The sequence below is a fragment of the Taudactylus pleione genome, unplaced genomic scaffold, assembly GCF_031769625.1.
Source record: "Taudactylus pleione unplaced genomic scaffold, aTauple2 ptg000548l, whole genome shotgun sequence".
Lineage (NCBI taxonomy): Eukaryota > Metazoa > Chordata > Amphibia > Anura > Myobatrachidae > Taudactylus > Taudactylus pleione.
In genome coordinates, this window is record NW_028284950.1 from 2,056,475 (window position 1) to 2,073,944 (window position 17,470).

The following is a 17,470-nucleotide window of genomic DNA, read 5'->3' on the forward strand; positions in this document are numbered from 1 at the left end:
GCCTAGTGTTTTGAGGGCTGATTGTCTCACCTGGGAGAGCAGACAGGGAGTTTGCTCAGAGACACTTGAAAACCTAACTGTGAGTGTTGTGCTGTGCCTTTGTTGCTGGTGAGGGCATTAGGCCCTGCCAGGTTCTGGTAGTGAGGGAACCACCTGTGAAGTTAGTGCCCCGACAGGGCTAGGATTTGTGTTTTGTTTTCTTTATGTATTTCTGACATTGTACAATAAAGACTGGCGCCGACCAGCTTGTACTCGAATCCAGTCTGGCGTACTGTTTCCCAGCTGCTGTATGTGTAAGGAAGGAGTCCTCTACCCAGGAGAGGGACCCCCTAACCTGACTGTGTCACAGTATATATAAATATATATACATTCCTATCACTATCTGATCATCGTTTCGATTGTCGGAACATACACCAAATCTGCCACATTTTCAACACTGCCCCTCCTCAGACTCATTAAATTTGTATTTCTGGTTGCCCACTTTTGCCAGGTCATAATTGGAACAAATTTGAATATCAGGCCAATAAGTATGATGATACCCAGGACACAGAGTAGAAGTTTCCCTACATTCTTCACCATTTCTTGTGCCCACTCTCCTAAACCAGAGAACCACTTCAGTGGGTTCAGCCAGGTGACCCATCCAGTTAATTCCTTGCCCACGGTTGCTAAAGTGAGGTTGTGCTTCCTCCTAAATTCCCACTTCAGCAGCAGTATTTCGTCCATTTTCTGCTCAATCACCTCCTTCGGATCATCCGTACTATTGGTGATGTAAGTGCAGCATTTTACTCCATACTGAGTTGCTAAGGTTACACAGTACCCACCCATTATAGCCATGACATAGTTCAAAACCAAACCATCCTGTGTTGCACAAGCTATTTCTTGTAGGCTTGCAACTCCCTACCAGTAACCCTGAAGGTGTCATCATACATCTCAGTGATATTATCAATCAAATTCGCCAACGCTTGGATGTAACTATAATTTATAACTCCTCTGGCTGTACGGGTGATATCTAAGGCGATAAGGAATTGAATCCCGGTGGATTTCTGGATCAAATTTGAGGCTAAGGGTTCTCCCCTGTCTATGAGGTGTCTCTTATAAATGTGTTCGTAATGAGTATGGGTATAAGGAGGGGGAGAGTTGTAGTGTATATTTATCATTTTATCATGTGTAAGGGTCATGATTTCTGGTAGCACCCTTTCGAGATAGCATAAACCTTCAGAGTTTGGAGAGAGCCACTTGTACGCTTTCCTTCCACATATGAAATACACATCATCTGGGAGAACATAAGGAACAGAATGCATCATTATCATTGAACACATTATTCTGACAAAGAATCCTGTCCCAATCTCCCCCATTTGACTGGTACATGTTTCCGGTTGTATAATATTTGCACAGTACCCTAGTGATACTTTGCCAACCATTACTTTGTCATATCTACACATGTACCTATACTGGAAGTATCTCCCACTTGCAATAATTCTACATACAACTTCAGAATCGATAGGCTCATTATCAGCTCTGTGTGAATAGGTCATTGTCTGATTGTTCCAGATCACCTCCCAATTTCCTGGTTTTCTGAAATTGGTGAGATAAACATACCAGGGATCTATCTACATGGTACTGGTGGAGCTTAAGACTAGGGGGTCTAGATATATTATATTTCTTGTCCACCGGTCTCCCCCCATGTAATTCAAGTACCTCTGCTAACTTTAATGGGTATGGCACTAATCCCGAATTTCTCTGTCCATGAGGTACTTGTGAGGACAACCAACACTCCGTTTGGTTTAGAACCTTACCCTCTAATGAGTGGTAATCACTCAAAGGGTGTCTGTCAAATTCGACATTACTACTTGACTGACATCTTTGGATGCATTCATCCTCATTTATGGATTTGCAGTACTTACAGATACAGTATTCCTCAGACAATAGCCCATCACACTGTCTCCGAACTCTGTGACTACTAGACCACTTACTTATTCCGGGTTTGATCAAAGTGATAGACCAATCCTGGGATTCTACTAAGTTCTCGTCCTGTCCATCAGAACCACCTCCAGACCCATACTCGACTTCTCGGGGGCTCTCATAAAAACAAAATGTCCTGATCAAAATAAAAGTAAAAAGGGAAAACAGGAACAAAACAATTCTTGATTGAAGACACTCCATTTTGAAATAACAGTCCTCCAATAACTCTGATATGCTCAGGTACAGTTCAATAGTGCTGCCTTTCAGTCTTCCCAGAACAGGTTCTCAAGCGATATTAGTGTGGATTCACCTTTTTCTACTTCACGAGTTCTCTCCGGGTTAGCGACCTTCTTGCAATGGGAGGAGTGGACCCAAGTCTCTCTCTCGGCTACTTTCAGTGATGTCGTGCTGGTCAACAAAACTTGGTATGGTCCTTCCCACCTGTCTATTAGGCAACCTGAGCGTAGAAAATTTCGAATCATAACATAGTCCCCTGGTTCGATATCATGACAGTTATTGTTTGGTAGGTCAGGAATTGCCAGCTTCAAGTTTCTTTGCTGATTTCTCAACTGCTGGCTAATCCTGAAAAGGTATTTCACTGTCACTTCATTGTTAACTTCAAATCATCCTGGGGATCTATCATTACGTGTGGCTGTCGTCCAAGAAGGATTTCGAAGGGTGATAGGTTAAGCAGGGATCTGGGAGTGGTTCTGATGCTACACAATACTAGTGGCAGTGCCTCTAGCCACAATAATACCGTTTCAGTCATCACCTTGATCAATTTGTTCTTAATAGTGCTGTTTATTCTCTCCACCTTCGCACTGGCTTGGGGTCAGTAGGGAGTATGAAGTTTACTATTAATGCCCATAAGCTTACACATGACCTGAAAGACTTCACCAGTAAAATGGGTACCCCTGTCACTTTCAATAATCTTATGTATACCATATATACACACAAATTCGGCAGTATTTGAAGCAGCAAGGAATGCCTCTACCCAGTTTGAGAATACATCAGTGCACACCAATACATATTTCAAATTCCTACAGGGTGGTAACTGTATGAAATCGATTTGTATTACCTGGAAAGGTCCGTCTGTAGGAGGAATATGGGATGACTGTTAGTATTGCTTTACCAATGTTCTTCCTCAAGCAAGTAAGACATGACATTGCTTTCTTGCTCGCCTGAGAAAAGAACCCTGGTGCACCCCAGTAAGCTCTTAGCAATCTGCACATACCTTCCTTACCCAGATGAGTCAGACCATGTGCTGCCTCAGCCAAGCTTGGGAGATATGCTCTGGGGGCTACTGGCTTACCTTGTCCATTTCTCCATAGTCCTGAGGTCTCTTGGCCATATCCCTTCACCTTCCAGACTGCCTTCTCCTGTAGGGAACACAAATCTTGCATTTAAATTAATTTCTGTGTGTCTATGGTATGAAATGTCATCAGTGGTGTATATGTGTGTATGCTGGTGCTTGCTGCCTGTTTAGCAGCTGCATCTGCTCGGCTGTTACCAAGTGAGAATGGGTATTGGTTGTAAGTGTGAGCCTTACACTTGATAACAGCCACTCTGTCCAGTTTCTTTATGGCCGTCAGCAGTCTTTTAATGTGTGACGCATGGGCTACTGGTGTGCCAGCTGCCGTCATAAAAGTTCTGAGGTGCCATAGGGTCCCAAAATCATGCACCACTCCGAAAGCATATCTAGAAACCGTGTATATATTAACTGACTTATCCTCTGCCAACTCACATGCCCTGATCAATGCTACCAGTTCAGTGACTTGTGCCCAAGGGGTTCAGCTTCTATGATACCTTCGTCATCTACAACTGCGTATCCAGTGCACAGATCTCCTGAGTCCGTCTGATTGTGACAACTACTGTCTGTATAGTACGTCAAGTCTGCATCCACTAACGGGTTGTCACTTATGACAGGTATCGCAGTGAAGGTCTGATTTAAGTATTCCATAGTCATGCGTATCAGTATCTGTAGTAAATCCTCCCTCACCAGTGTTCTCATCCTCCACCCTTTGTGCATTACAAGGCACACTAGGCAAATAAATTGCAGGATTTAGTGTGTTGCACCTTTTTACGGTGATTTTTACTGGTGCCATCAGTGATAACTCCCATTTCGTAAACCTTGCAGATGAGACATGCCTGGTTTGTGCTGAATTTAGCAAGGCTGATACTGCATGAGGTGTATGATCTGTCAAGTCATGTCCTAGCACTACGTCTTCACTTTTACTTACCAGCAAAGCTATTGCAGCTACACTTCTTAGGCAAGTAGGGAGAGACCGTGCTACAGTGTCCAATTGTGCACTGTAGTATGCTACTGGTATGCTGGCATCACCATGTCTTTGTGTCAAAATGCCTGCCACACACCCAGCACTCTCTGTACCATATAGTTCAAATGGTTTCTCATAATCAGGCATTCCCAGTGCAGATGCTCTTGTCAAGCACTCTTTTAGTTTCCCAAATGCCAGCTCAGATTCTTCAGTGTGAGAAACTCGTTCGGGTTTGTTTGATGAGACCATTTCCTGCAGTGGTAATGCTAAAATAGAGAAACCTGGACTCCAATTCCAGCAATATCTGCACATTCCTAAGAATGTACGGATTTGTTGCTGGGTTTGTGGCAGTAGAGAAATGAAGTTTCCTGCACAGGCAGGCCAAGTGGACTATTTGTTGGAGCACTCTTTGATTATTTCAATAAATTAAATTAATTATGATATGATGGATAATTAATAAAACATCACTTTTATAACCATACATGTAATCAACAATTTACATTGGAATGTCATATGACATACTGGATGTTGAATGGCAGGCTGAAAGCAATACAGTAAGGCACATAAAGCTTCTCTCCACTTCTGCTTTCACTCAGAGTAAAGGTGCGTACACACTGGGCGATAAAGTGGACGACTGAACGATAACGATATCGTTATCGTTCAGTCGTCCACTTTATCGTCCATTTTTAACCCCAAAACGATGAACGATAATGACGACGCACATTCCCGCGGGTCATTCGTCATCATCGTTCATCGGGCTGACATGCAGGCCAACCTGACGATCTCGTCAGGTTGCTGCATGTTGGGGAATGGGGGAGAGAGCCCGGCGCTGAACGATATCGTTAATGATATCGTTCAGCGGCTGTGCTCAATGTCATGAACGACATTGAGCACAGCCTTCCGGGGACACACTACACGATATCGCTCAGGGAGCATATCGTGTAGTGTGTACACACCATAAGTGCAAGCCAAGTGATGAGAGAGTGGGGAGATCAGTGTCTATAGAAACAGTATGGTGGTGTTTGTTAAAGATCTGACAGATGTTAGGTGAGCCGTTACCTGGCAGGCATTGCAGGGCTCAAATGCGCCCCAGGTCAGTCAAACTGCCATCAGAGAGGATAGAAAGATACCTGTATGTTCATGTGATGTCTGTAACAGAAAATAGTCTGCACTGTGCTACATTCAGCCCTCCTGTCAGCTGTTTTAATGCGTTTCCGTGTCCACAGTTAACAGGTAAAAACAGACTGATGGCATCTGTGGCGGTCACGTGATAGCGGTCAGCTGATCGGGCCCTGGATTACACGCATTTTGCCTGGAGGCTTGTTCACAAAGAGAGATGCCTAGAAATCAGCAAGCTCAGTGCATCTGTATTTGCATGCAGGCTAGCCAATCAGGTTCCGATTCCTGTGATTGATGGGTCCTGAGGCCAATTAACCGCTAGCCTTTAAACAGACAATCAGTCTAAGTATACAATGATTGACAATTGTTCTAACCAATCCTGGTTGAACTACATTAATGGTTAGCTCAGTAAGTGAAAAAAAAATTACGTTTATGTTTCTCCTAAAAGACAACCCAGATTACAATCGTTATTGTAGGTTAGTTACCAAGTATTGAACAGGATAAAGCTTGAACATAGGGCCTGATTCAGACCCGCTCGCGAGCGCTCGCAAGCGGGTGGATGGTGCCCAAGCGCGCATGCTCACGACGGAGGCGGCTCCGTCGTGCGCATGCGCGAGACCTGAATTACGACGGCCAAGCCGTTGTTATGGGTCTCGCACCAAAGGGGGCATGCTGTCGATGGTGATTGACAGCACGCCCCCTTTGGTGGGCTGCTGGGGGTGTGGCTGCCCAGACGGAGGCGTTCCCATGGGAACACCTACCGTCTGGGTCCGGCCCCACTGACATCACTAGTGATGTCAGTGGGAGTGCTATTGGCTCTGATAGAGCCAAAAGCACTCCTGGGCTTGCGGCAGCGAGACCCTACCGCAGGGTCTCGTCGCAAGCCTGATGGTCGCGATGTCTTGACCATCGCGACCATCATTTTGGCCACCCACAGCTATGCGAGCGGCCAGGAGGCTGCTCCAAAAAGGAGCTGGGACGGCCCTGATTCAGAGCGAGGGCTCTGTCAGAGCGTCCAGCTCTGAATCAGGGCCATAGTCATATCTTTCTCATTGCATGTCTATTGATATAAAGACAAATCATGTCCCTGTTCATTGAACAGATCCTGGCTCCAACCATGTCATTTCAGATCAATAGACAATTGATCTTGAGAAAAAAATAAAAATGATAGATATGTCTTTTATCCAGGAAAATAATCAGACACTTATGTTAGAAGTGCATAATTACTGAATAAAAGTGAAATTAAAATAAAAAGGTGGAGTAAAAAACTTGGAATAAAAAACTTAAACTTGAAAAATGAGCACTAATTGTGCTGTGTATCTATAGACATATTCATAGATATGTGCCTATATGTAACAGTATGCAGAAGGACACTGCATGAATCTATGCAAGAACAAATAAGTTGGAAGTTTAGAATATATTAATATATGGCTCCATGGTAGATTGTTATATATAAGCGGGGCCACCCTTAGAATATGTGCTTCCCTAAACTTAGTACTATGATGTGTCTTTGTATCTCTGCAGTGATTTGCATTAAAGTGCTCATAATTGATGTGTGATGTGTTAGCCAAAATGAGTCTGTGATAAAGACCTGTTCTGGTGTGTAAATAATGAAAATTATTTAAATAATAAATAATTAAAGTGGAAATATGATAAAAACAACCTATGAGTGAAAAAGTTATGTGAAATAAACAAGTGCTAAGTATGCTTAAAATATTGTGTAAAAACCATGAAAAATTGTAGGAAGGGTGATGTGCATCTCCCTCTGTAGAGGTCAATTATCTATAGACATAATCGAAAAAATGTGGTATATGTGTCTTCTAAAGAAAAACACTGTAATTGATGTATTCATTCATACCATGTGATGCAATACTATCCAGCTTAAAGGTCCAATTACTCTCTTTTTGGGAGTTCCTTCATTATATCTCCTTCTCTGATTCCTAAATTCACAGTTTCCAAGCCATAGATTTTCATGTCTTTATACGAGTCATTATGCTTCTGGTGAAAATGTCGGGCTACAGTAGTCAATTGTTTCATCCTCAAAATGTCTTGCTGTACATTTCTGATTGTGCCCATGTGTTTCAAGATTCGTTGTTTCATCATACGTGTAGTTATTCCCATGTACCTCATTTTGCAGGGACAATCGATGCAGTAAACCACATTTTTAGTGTGGCAATTGATGTAATTTTTTAAAGGTATTGTACTGACATATTTTTATCCTCTATTTTTGTTTTATTGCAGATGTAGCTACACATTTGCAGGAACCACATGTTCCAGTAGTTATTGGTTTTCTAGAAGGGTATTTGATGTAGTGGCTTCTCACCAGCTTATCCCTTAAATTTGGGGATCTCCTCCAACTCATGGAAACATTTTGATCTAGTTTCAGTGCAAGATCGGGATCTAATAGTAAAATGTGCCAATGCTTCAGAATCCTTTGCTTTATATCCCTCCAATTGCTGCAGAAATTTTCCACAAATCTGATGTTATTGGTTCTCTTGCTAGTTTTATTCCCAAAGATCAGTGAGTCCCTGTTGGTTTGTGAGACACTGTTGGATGCTCTTTTTATGATATTTTTGCTGTACCCTCATTCTTTCAGACGGTCTATCAATTCCAGACTTAGGGTCTTAAAGGTGGTGTCATCAGAGCAGTTTCTCCTGAGTCTTAAAAACTCCCCTTTGGGAATATTATCCAAAGTTGGGGGAAAGTGAGAAATTGAATAATGTAAGAGGCTATTGGTGGCTGTATCTTTCCTGTAAAGTTCTGTGGCCAAAGTGTTGTCATCTCTATATATCTTCAGATCCAGGAATGAGATTGCCGTATGGCTTGCCTCATATGTGAATTTGAGGTTTATATCATTCACATTGAGGGTACCCATGAAGTCTTCAAATTGTTTCATGGTGCTATCCCATATCAACAGTATATCATCGATATAGCATAGCCATGAGGTGATGTGTTGTGTATGATGTTCATTGTTTTCCCTAAAAACAATTTCACACTCCCACCACCCCAAAAACAGATTTGTGTACGTGGGTGCACAAGCTGCCCCCATCGCAGTACCTATTATTTGCAGAAAAAAACTGATTATCAAAGGTAAAAAAGTTTTTATATAGGACAAAATGCAAAAGTTTTAGAAGGAAGATATGAAAATCATTGAGTCCTTCCATACTTAGAAAGAATTTTATTGCCTTGCTCGTGCCCTACACTAGTATATAGAGACTCTACGTCAATGCTGATCAGCAGGTCATTCTCATTTAGAATATCATGGATTTTTCTCAATACATCAGTAGTGTCTTGCACATAAGATGGTAATTCTAGCACATGATGGCGAAGGTGAGTGTCAATAAAGATGCTTGCTTTTTCCGTAATACTTCTGATCACTGACACAATAGGTCTTCCTGGGGGTTCTTGTAAATTTTCGTGAACTTTTAGGAGTAAATAAAAAGTCAGAATTCTCGGATTATCTGTAGTGAGAAATGCAAGTTCTTGTTTTGTGATTATGCCCTCTTAGGCTGCTCTACTGATCATTTTTTAATAATGTTCTTTATAATTTTCAAAAGGATTAAGGAGCAATCTCTTGTAGCAGTTGGTATTGTTAAGTTGTTTATTCGTTTCTTTGATATACATGTCAAGGGGTCACAGAACGATATTGCCACCCTTATCTGACTATTTAATAATTATGTCAGGTGTGGCTCTTAGCTCATCAATTGCCTTTATTTCATCTTTCTCAAGGTATCCTTGATAAGTCCGATATTTCTGTTTTTTATATGAATCATCCAATTCCTTGGATACCAAATTCAGAATTACCTTTATTTCTGGACATATATTTTCCTGAGGCCAGAGGTCTGGAAGACATGGATGTTTCAGTTGATGTTCTAGATATATCATCCAGATCCTCCAGCATTTGGAGTATTTCTTGTTCTTGCCTTGTCCATTGTATTTCATCCTGGATATTAGTTAATGAGTTCGTATTCTGATGACTCAAAATTTGAGTGTGTGTTCTCCCCTGCTGTTACATCTTTATTCGCATAAAGCTTAGTGACAAATAATTTACATCCAAAGATTTTGAGATTAGTCTCCCATTGGAATCTATCAAATTTTCCTATGGGAGAGAAGGATAGACATTTCTCCCAAGACCAATATTTGTGTGGTAGTTAAAACATGTTTGGAAAGATTGATAATCCTTAGAGGTGCAGTAGATGTCACTGTTTTTTGCATCTGAATAATTATATTCTCTGGTGCAGAATCTTTTTCCAAGCCCCTTCCCCCCCCCCCCCTTTTCTAGCTTTGTGGCAGTATCCTGTCATGTATGGCTCGTATTCTGTCTGTAGTCAGATGTCTCAGTCCTTGTGTAATGCAGTGTCCCAAGTATTTAACCCTTGTCTGGAAAAACTGCAATTTATCCTTTGAAACCTTGTGTCCTGTCTGGGAGAGATGAAACAGAAGCTGTTTAGTGTCTGCCAGTGAGGACTCAAATGAATCAGAATATAACAGCAAGTCATCAACATATTGCATCAGGACTGATCCATTCTTTGGTTGAAATGATTGTAAGCAGTCATGTAAGGCTTGGGAGAAAATACTTGGACTGTCAATGAATCCTTGGGGAGGCAGGTACAGGTGTGCTGCACTCCCCTGTAGGAGAAAGCAAAGAGATACTGACTGTCAGGGCGAAGAGGAACAGAAAAGAAAGTGGAGCAGATGTCATTAACAGTGAAATAGGTAGTGGTGGAAGGGATCTGCATTAGGATGACAGCTGGATTAGGTACTACGGGGAGTTGGCTCTCAACTATTTTGTTTACCCCTCTTAAATCCTGCACTAACCTGTAGTCCCTCCCACCATTCTTTTTCACAGGGAAGATGGGACTGTTGGCCTTACTGGATGTCCTGACCAGAATTCCTTGCTGCAGTAGATGTTCAATGACAGGATACACCCCTAACTCCACCTCTGGTTTCAGAGGGTATTGTGGGATCGTGGAGCTACTCTACCATCTTTTAATTGAACAACTACTGGAGCTACATCTGCCATCAATCCAATGTCTTGTCCATCCTTAGTCCATAGGAAACAAGGTATTTGTGAGATAATTTCCTCCACCTGTGATGGACATGAATCTAGAACGGTAGAATGCAACATTAGTTTTTGAGGAGTATCTAACATATCTTGCACTTCCTGAGCATGATTTCCAGGGATATCTAAAAACACACCATCAGGTGTACAATATATTATACATCCCATTTTACACAAGAGATCTCTGACGAGTAATTAAGTCGGGGCCGCTGCAGCCAAAAGGAAAGAATGTTTGGCATGCAGAGGCCAAATCATAACTTCTGCAGATTTAGTCAAAGGATGTGAACCCCTTAGTGTTAGGGACTGCTAGTGACAGAGAAGCCATGACGTGGCCTAGCCGATTCCCATGTATTTGCAAATGCATGCAACCAATATCTCTGAATTTCTATGACCATATAGACTTCATATAATGTTGCAAGTATGTGCGCTGAGGAACAATAGGTTAAACCCCCTTTTTTTCGATTTAGTCAAAGGGTAATGTTGCACTTTTCCCGTTACTCCCATTGCCGAAATTGTTTTACCCATAGTTTTTAAACCTAGCTAAGAAGTTATAACAGAAAGTTTGTATTTTACCGGCCACATTAACTATGACCTCTGGTTCTTCTTTAAGGTCTCTAGTCTATCTAACCGGTTGTACGACACAGGTGTGACCTAGTCCCTATTGTTGGTCTATGTTTTCCCGCAGAATATTGGCAGCTATGCTATGTGGGGGTACTGTGATGGTTCGGAGTTCTGCCAGTCTCTCCGGGGTGGGTATCTATGTGTTTCCCCTCTATATAGTTCAAAGTCCCTCTTATGGTTTTCATAATCTCGTCTAGGTGGCCCATAGTGTTTTCTATGTGTCACGACCAGGGTTTCTCAGCATGGTGGTCAGCGGGTGTTATCTGTGCGGATGTTATGGTGGATGGCGATTGGTGGTGGTGCTGGTGCTTCACCTAACCTGCTCCTTACCCTGCTGGACTTCCACTGCCTTCTCCCGCTGCCTCCACTTGCACCTTCCTCTGGACACTATTTCTTCAGCCACAATTCATTTCGTAAAGGGGGAGGTACTGTCACGACCAGGGTTTCTCGGCATGGTGGTCAGCAGGTGTTACCTGTGCGGATGTTATGGCAGGGGGCGTCTGGTGGTGGTGCTGGTGCCTGGTGGGGAGCATTGGCTGTGCACGGTCCTGTGTGGGCATATTGTCACTCTGTGCTGGGTAGGCCTGGCGGTGTTTCCGTTCCGCTCTGGCATGGGCGCCACCATGTGACCTAGTTCCCCAATCCTGGCATGTCACATGCTCACTCTCTGACCACTCTCGGCTGGGCGCTGGGTATAAAATGGAGTTCAGAGCTCCCTTGTATTGCCAGTGCAATGTGTTTCTCAGCGCAAGCTGAGAGTTCCTGAGCTTGTCCGTCTGCCTTTTGGATCTCTGCCTAAACCTGCTTCACCTAACCTGCTCCTTACCCTGCTGGACTTCCACTGCCTCCTCCTTTTGCCATCCCCATTGCCTGAGTACCTGTGTCAGCTGTTACCCTGCACCTTGCCTCCACTTGCACCTTCCTCTGGACACTATTTCTTCAGCCACAATTCATTTCAGCCAAGACCTGGAATACTGGACTGCCTTCTGTTATCACTACCTGGACTTTTTCCCATTGCCTCACTACAGTTTCCAAGTGTACTTTAGTTCTATACCCGGACTTTCTGTTTTACCACATTCATGTCTGTTAAGCCACTCATTAAAAACTCCATGTTTATTTTTAAATTTGCTTCAGTGTCTGCTCCTATTACCACCCCGGGTCCACAACAAAACCAGAACCTCACAGTTTGCACTAGCCCAATGGACTCGGCCACTGGACAGGAGTCTGGAGCGGATTTATTCCAGTACATCGCAGGCCATTCGGAAAACCTGGAAGCTATGCAGCACCAAATGGCCCAGTTCCTGCAAGAAATGACTAAATGACAGGATAACATGCAAACCTCTCTGCCCTCCCCTAATGTAAAAGTAGTTACAACCGCTTCGGTGTCTGAAAATACGGGGTACAGGACATCCCCTCGGTTACATCCTCCTATGCCAAGTAAATTTGATGGCAACCCCAAGCTTTGATGGGGGTTCCTGAATCAGTGTGATATACATTTTACCATACAGCCTGATCATTTTCCCACTGCAAGAACTAAAGTGGCCTACATCATGTCACTGTTGTCTGGCTCAGCCTTGGATTGGGCTTCCCCACTCTGGTAGCATTCAGATTCTTTGCTGGACAACTATACCACCTTTGTGTCATCATTCAGGAGGATTTTCGATGAGCCTGGGCATACCGTATCGGCTTCATCCAGTATCATGACACTGAAACAAGGAACCCGTCCTGTCAGCCAGTATGCCGTACAGTTTCAGATTTTAACATCAGAGCTCAAGTGGAATGCGGAAGCCCTCACCTCAGCATTTTGGCATGGGCTTTCTGATTGACTGAAAGAAGATCTAGTCACCCATGAACTACCCACTAATCTGGACGATATGATTTCTCCGTAACAAGATCGATCTACACTTTAGAGAACGTCAAGCTGAAAAGCATAGAACTGATCGGCAAAGGTCATTTACCCCTCCCTCTACTACCCATCCATTCCCTCCTTCTACAGATGAAGAGCCTATGCAGGTGAATCATACCCATCTCTCCAAAGAGGAATGCCAGAGAAGAATATTAAAAAAACCTCTGCCTATACTGTGGAGACACAGGTCACCTGGTGGCCTCCTGTTTCCGTAAATCGGGAAATGCCCGTTCCTATATGACTCTGGGGAAATCAAGTTAGGAGTAATGAGTCTGTCCCCAAAATGTAAAGATTTAGTATTAAACCTAGCCTTAGATTTCAAGTTGAAACCTGTCCTGTTGCTGTATTATTAGATTCTGGAGCAGCCGGAAATTTCATGACTTCCAGTTTAGTTGACAAACTACAGATTCCTTGTACTCTCCTCGACCACTCAATTTCCTTGACCACTGTAGATGGACGGCCTCTGACTAATGGAATCGTCACCAAGGAAACTCACTCAGTATTGTTCCGCATTGGAGCACTGCATTCCGAGTCTCTGAGATTCCTGAAGCCTCCCAAGACATAATTTTGGGGCTACCCTGGTTACGCCAGCACAATCCCAGGATTGGTGCTCAATGCAGATCCTTTTATGGGGGACTGTCAGTAATCCTGTCTTCCTAATATACGACCTGTAAGGAACACTGGCCCTGATTCAGAGCCGGACGCTCTGACAGAGCGCTCGCTCTGAATCAGGGCCGTCCTTCTGAATTTTTAGAGCGGCCTCCCGGCCGCTCGTATAGCTATGGGTGACCACCCACAGCTATAGCGAGCGGCCAGGAAGATGGTCGCGATGGTCAAGACCATTGGGCTTGTGACGAGACCCTTGTGGTAGGGTCTCATTGCGGCAAGCGCTGGTGTGCATTTGGCTCTATCAGAGCCGAAAGCACTCCCACTGACATCACTTGTGATGTCAGTGGGGCCGGCCCCAGACGGTTTTGAATTAGGCCCAGTCTCATTAAAAACATCAGCAATTCCCAAAGAGTATCAAATGTTTACCGATGTTTTTTCTGAACAACAGGCAAATATCTTACCTCCTCACAGAGAATGGGATTGCCCAATCGATTTATTGCTGGACAAGAAGCCTCCTTGTGGTCGCACCTATCCTCTGTCCTTGAAGAGACCAAAGCTATGTCTGAATACATCCAGGAAAATTTGGAGAAGGGGTTCATCCGTCCTTCCACCTCTCCTGCCAGAGCAGGGCTCTTTTTTGTTGCTAAGAAGGATGGTGGCCTGAGACCATCTATAGACTATTGGGGTCTTAATGATGTAATGGTCAAGAATCAGTATCCACTCCCTTTAATCACAGAGTTGTTCGACAGAGTCAAAGGATCCGTCATATTCTCAAAATTATATTTGTGAAGGGCCTATAATCTCATTTTTATCCATGCAGGCGATGAATGGAAAACAGCTTTTAATACCAGGGATGGTCATTTTGAATACCTTGTGATGCCCTTCAGATTATGTAATGCCCCTGCTGTCTTTCAAGGATTTGTAAATGAAGGTTTTCGAGATCTAATATATGTTTCAGTAGTTGTATATTTGGACGATATATTGAGTTTCTCATCTTCTCCAGAGGAACATTATAAACATGTGAACGAAGTGTTAGGCCGACTAAGGAAAAATCATCTTTACTGCAAACTGGAAAAATGTGTTTATAGTGTACCCAGTGTGCCATTCCTTAGCTACGTCATCTCGGGCTCCAGTTTAAAAATGGATCCCAAGAAAGTTCAGGCAATCCTGGATTTGTCCCGACCTCAGACCTTGAAAGTCATTCAGAGATTGCTCGGATTTGCCAACTACTACAGACGTTTTATCAAAGGATTTTCCTCTTTGTTGGCTCCCATCACGGCCCTGACTCGTAAAGGTGCTAATCCTGCTCTATGGTCACCTGAAGCAGAGACAGCCTTTCAGCTTTTAAAGCAGGCATTTATTACAGCTCCTGTTTTAAGACAACCAGACCTGGATAGACCCTTCTTGTTGGAGGTTGACGCATCATCAGAGGCAGTGGGAGCCATCCTATCCCAGCGCTACGAAGACAACCGAGTCCACCCCTGTGGATTCTTTTCCAAGAAATTTTCTCCTGCAGAGAACTACGCCATAGGAGAACAAGAGCTCTTGGCAGTAAAATTGGCACTGAAGGAATGGAGATACCTGCTAGAAGGGGCTAAGTTTCCCTTTACTGTTTTTACCAACCACAGAACCCTCCTCTTCCTCAAGAATATCCAGTGTGTAACTCCTCATCTGGCCCGGTGGGCAATATTCTTCGCTTGCTTCCAGTTTACTCTGACCTTCCGTTCTGGAGCTCTTAATCAAAAAGCAGATGCTTTATGAAGGTCCCTCTCCTGTAATAACAATTCTGAAATTCTATGCAGCACTCCTGTAGTGGAGTCAAGGGTGTTTGCCACCATACAATTACAACCACCTAGTGGGAAAACCTTTGTGGCCTCGGAGTTAAGGAAGCAGCTTCTCACCTGGGCACACTCCTCACTCTTTGCAGGCCATTCTGGTACTCGGAAGACTCTGGAACTTTTGAAGAGAGCCTATTGGTGCCATCGATGAAAGCTGATGTATTGGAATTCATCTCATCATGTACCTCATGTGCCCAGCACAAATCCTCGCATCAAGCCCCAGCTGGTGAGTTGTTACCCCTGCCTATCCCATTACGTCCGTGGACGCATCTCTCCATGGACTTTGTGACTGATTTGCCAAGTTCCCAGGGATATACTACCATCTGGGTCGTGGTAGACCGATTTTCGAAAATGGTCCATTACATTCCCCTAAAGAAACTTCCTACTGCTTCGGATTTGGCTCATCTGTTCGTTCAACATATATTCCGTCTCCACGGTCTTCCTACAGAGATAGTCTCTGATCGTGGAGCTCAATTTGTGGCAAGGTTCTGGAGAGCTCTGTTCCATTCTGCAAGTTAAATTGAATTTCTCCCCAGCTTACCACCCGCAAAGTAATGGATCTACAGAAAGGGTTAATCAAGACCTTGAGACCTTCCTAAGGATCTTTATGTCATCCTCTCAAGACAATTGGTCGGAATTATTGCCCTGGGCTGAATTTGCACACAATGCCTCATATCATTCTTCCACAAACCAAACCCCGTTCCAGATTGTATACGGTCTACATCCCCGAGTCCCAAAGCCTACCTGTCTTTGATGTTCCAGCCGTGGATACTGTACGGAGGTTTGCGTCAAATTGGGCTCAGGTACGTGCTGATTTAGAGAAAGAGTCCTCTCTTTACAAACTTCAGGCAGACAAGAAACAGAGAAAGGTGCCCTGTATGCAAGTTGGAGATCAGGTGTGATTGTCTAGCCTCAATGAAATTTGCTCCACGTTTCATCGGACCCTTCTCTATTATTGAAATAATCAATCCTATGGCGTATCGCCTTCAGCTGCCTTCATATTTGAAAATCCCAAATTCTTTCCATATTTCCCTACTCAAACCTCTGATCCTGAACAAGTTCCATAAGATTCTCCGTTCCTCCTCATGTCCAGACCGAAAGAGGCGTGGAATTTGAGGTCTCCCAGGTCCTGGATTCCCATGTCCGTAGGGGTCGTTTGCAATACCTCCTGGATTGGAGGGGCTACGGCCCAGAAGAATGCTGCTGGACCGATGCCCGGGACATCCATGCTCCCGCACTCATCAGGAAGTTCCATACTGCTCATCCTGAAAAAAGCCTGGTGTCCTGAGGCCACCCGTAAAGGGGGAGGTACTGTCACAACCAGGGTTTCTCGGCATGGTGGTCAGCAGGTGTTACCTGTGCGGATGTTATGGCAGGGGGCGTCTGGTGGTGGTGCTGGTGCCTGGTGGGGAGCATTGGCTGTGCACGATCCTGTGTGGGCATATTGTCACTCTGTGCTGGGTAGGCCTGGCGGTGTTTCCGTTCCGCTCTGGCATGGGCGCCACCATGTGACCTAGTTCCCCAATCCTGGCATGTCACATGCTCACTCTCTGACCACTCTCGGCTGGGCACTGGGTATAAAATGGAGTTCAGAGCTCCCTTGTATTGCCAGTGCAATGTGTTTCTCAGTGCAAGCTGAGAGTTCCTGAGCTTGTCCGTCTGCCTTTTGGATCTCTGCCTAAACCTGCTTCACCTAACCTGCTCCTTACCCTGCTGGACTTCCACTGCCTCCTCCTTTTGCCATCCCCATTGCCTGAGTACCTGTGTCAGCTGTTACCCTGCACCTTGCCTCCACTTGCACCTTCCTCTGGACACTATTTCTTCAGCCACAATTCATTTCAGCCTCACAAGACCTGGAATACTGGACTGCCTTCTGTTATCACTACCTGAACTTTTTCCCATTGCCTCACAACAGTTTCCAAGTGCACTTTAGTGCTATACCCGGACATTCTGTTTTACCACATTCATGTCTGTTAAGCCACTCATTAAAAACTCCACGTTTATTTTTAAATCTGCTTCAGTGTGTCACGGCCAGGGTATTTCAGTATGGCGCTAGGCGGGTGTTACCTGTGAGGTC

General features: G+C 44.1%; 1 pseudogene; it reads right to left on the reverse strand.

Annotated features, from left to right (window-relative positions):
- Positions 1-378: 378 nt before the first annotated feature.
- Positions 379-16,534, reverse strand: LOC148500714 (uncharacterized; annotated as a pseudogene).
- Between the last annotated feature and the right edge of the window lie 936 nt (positions 16,535-17,470).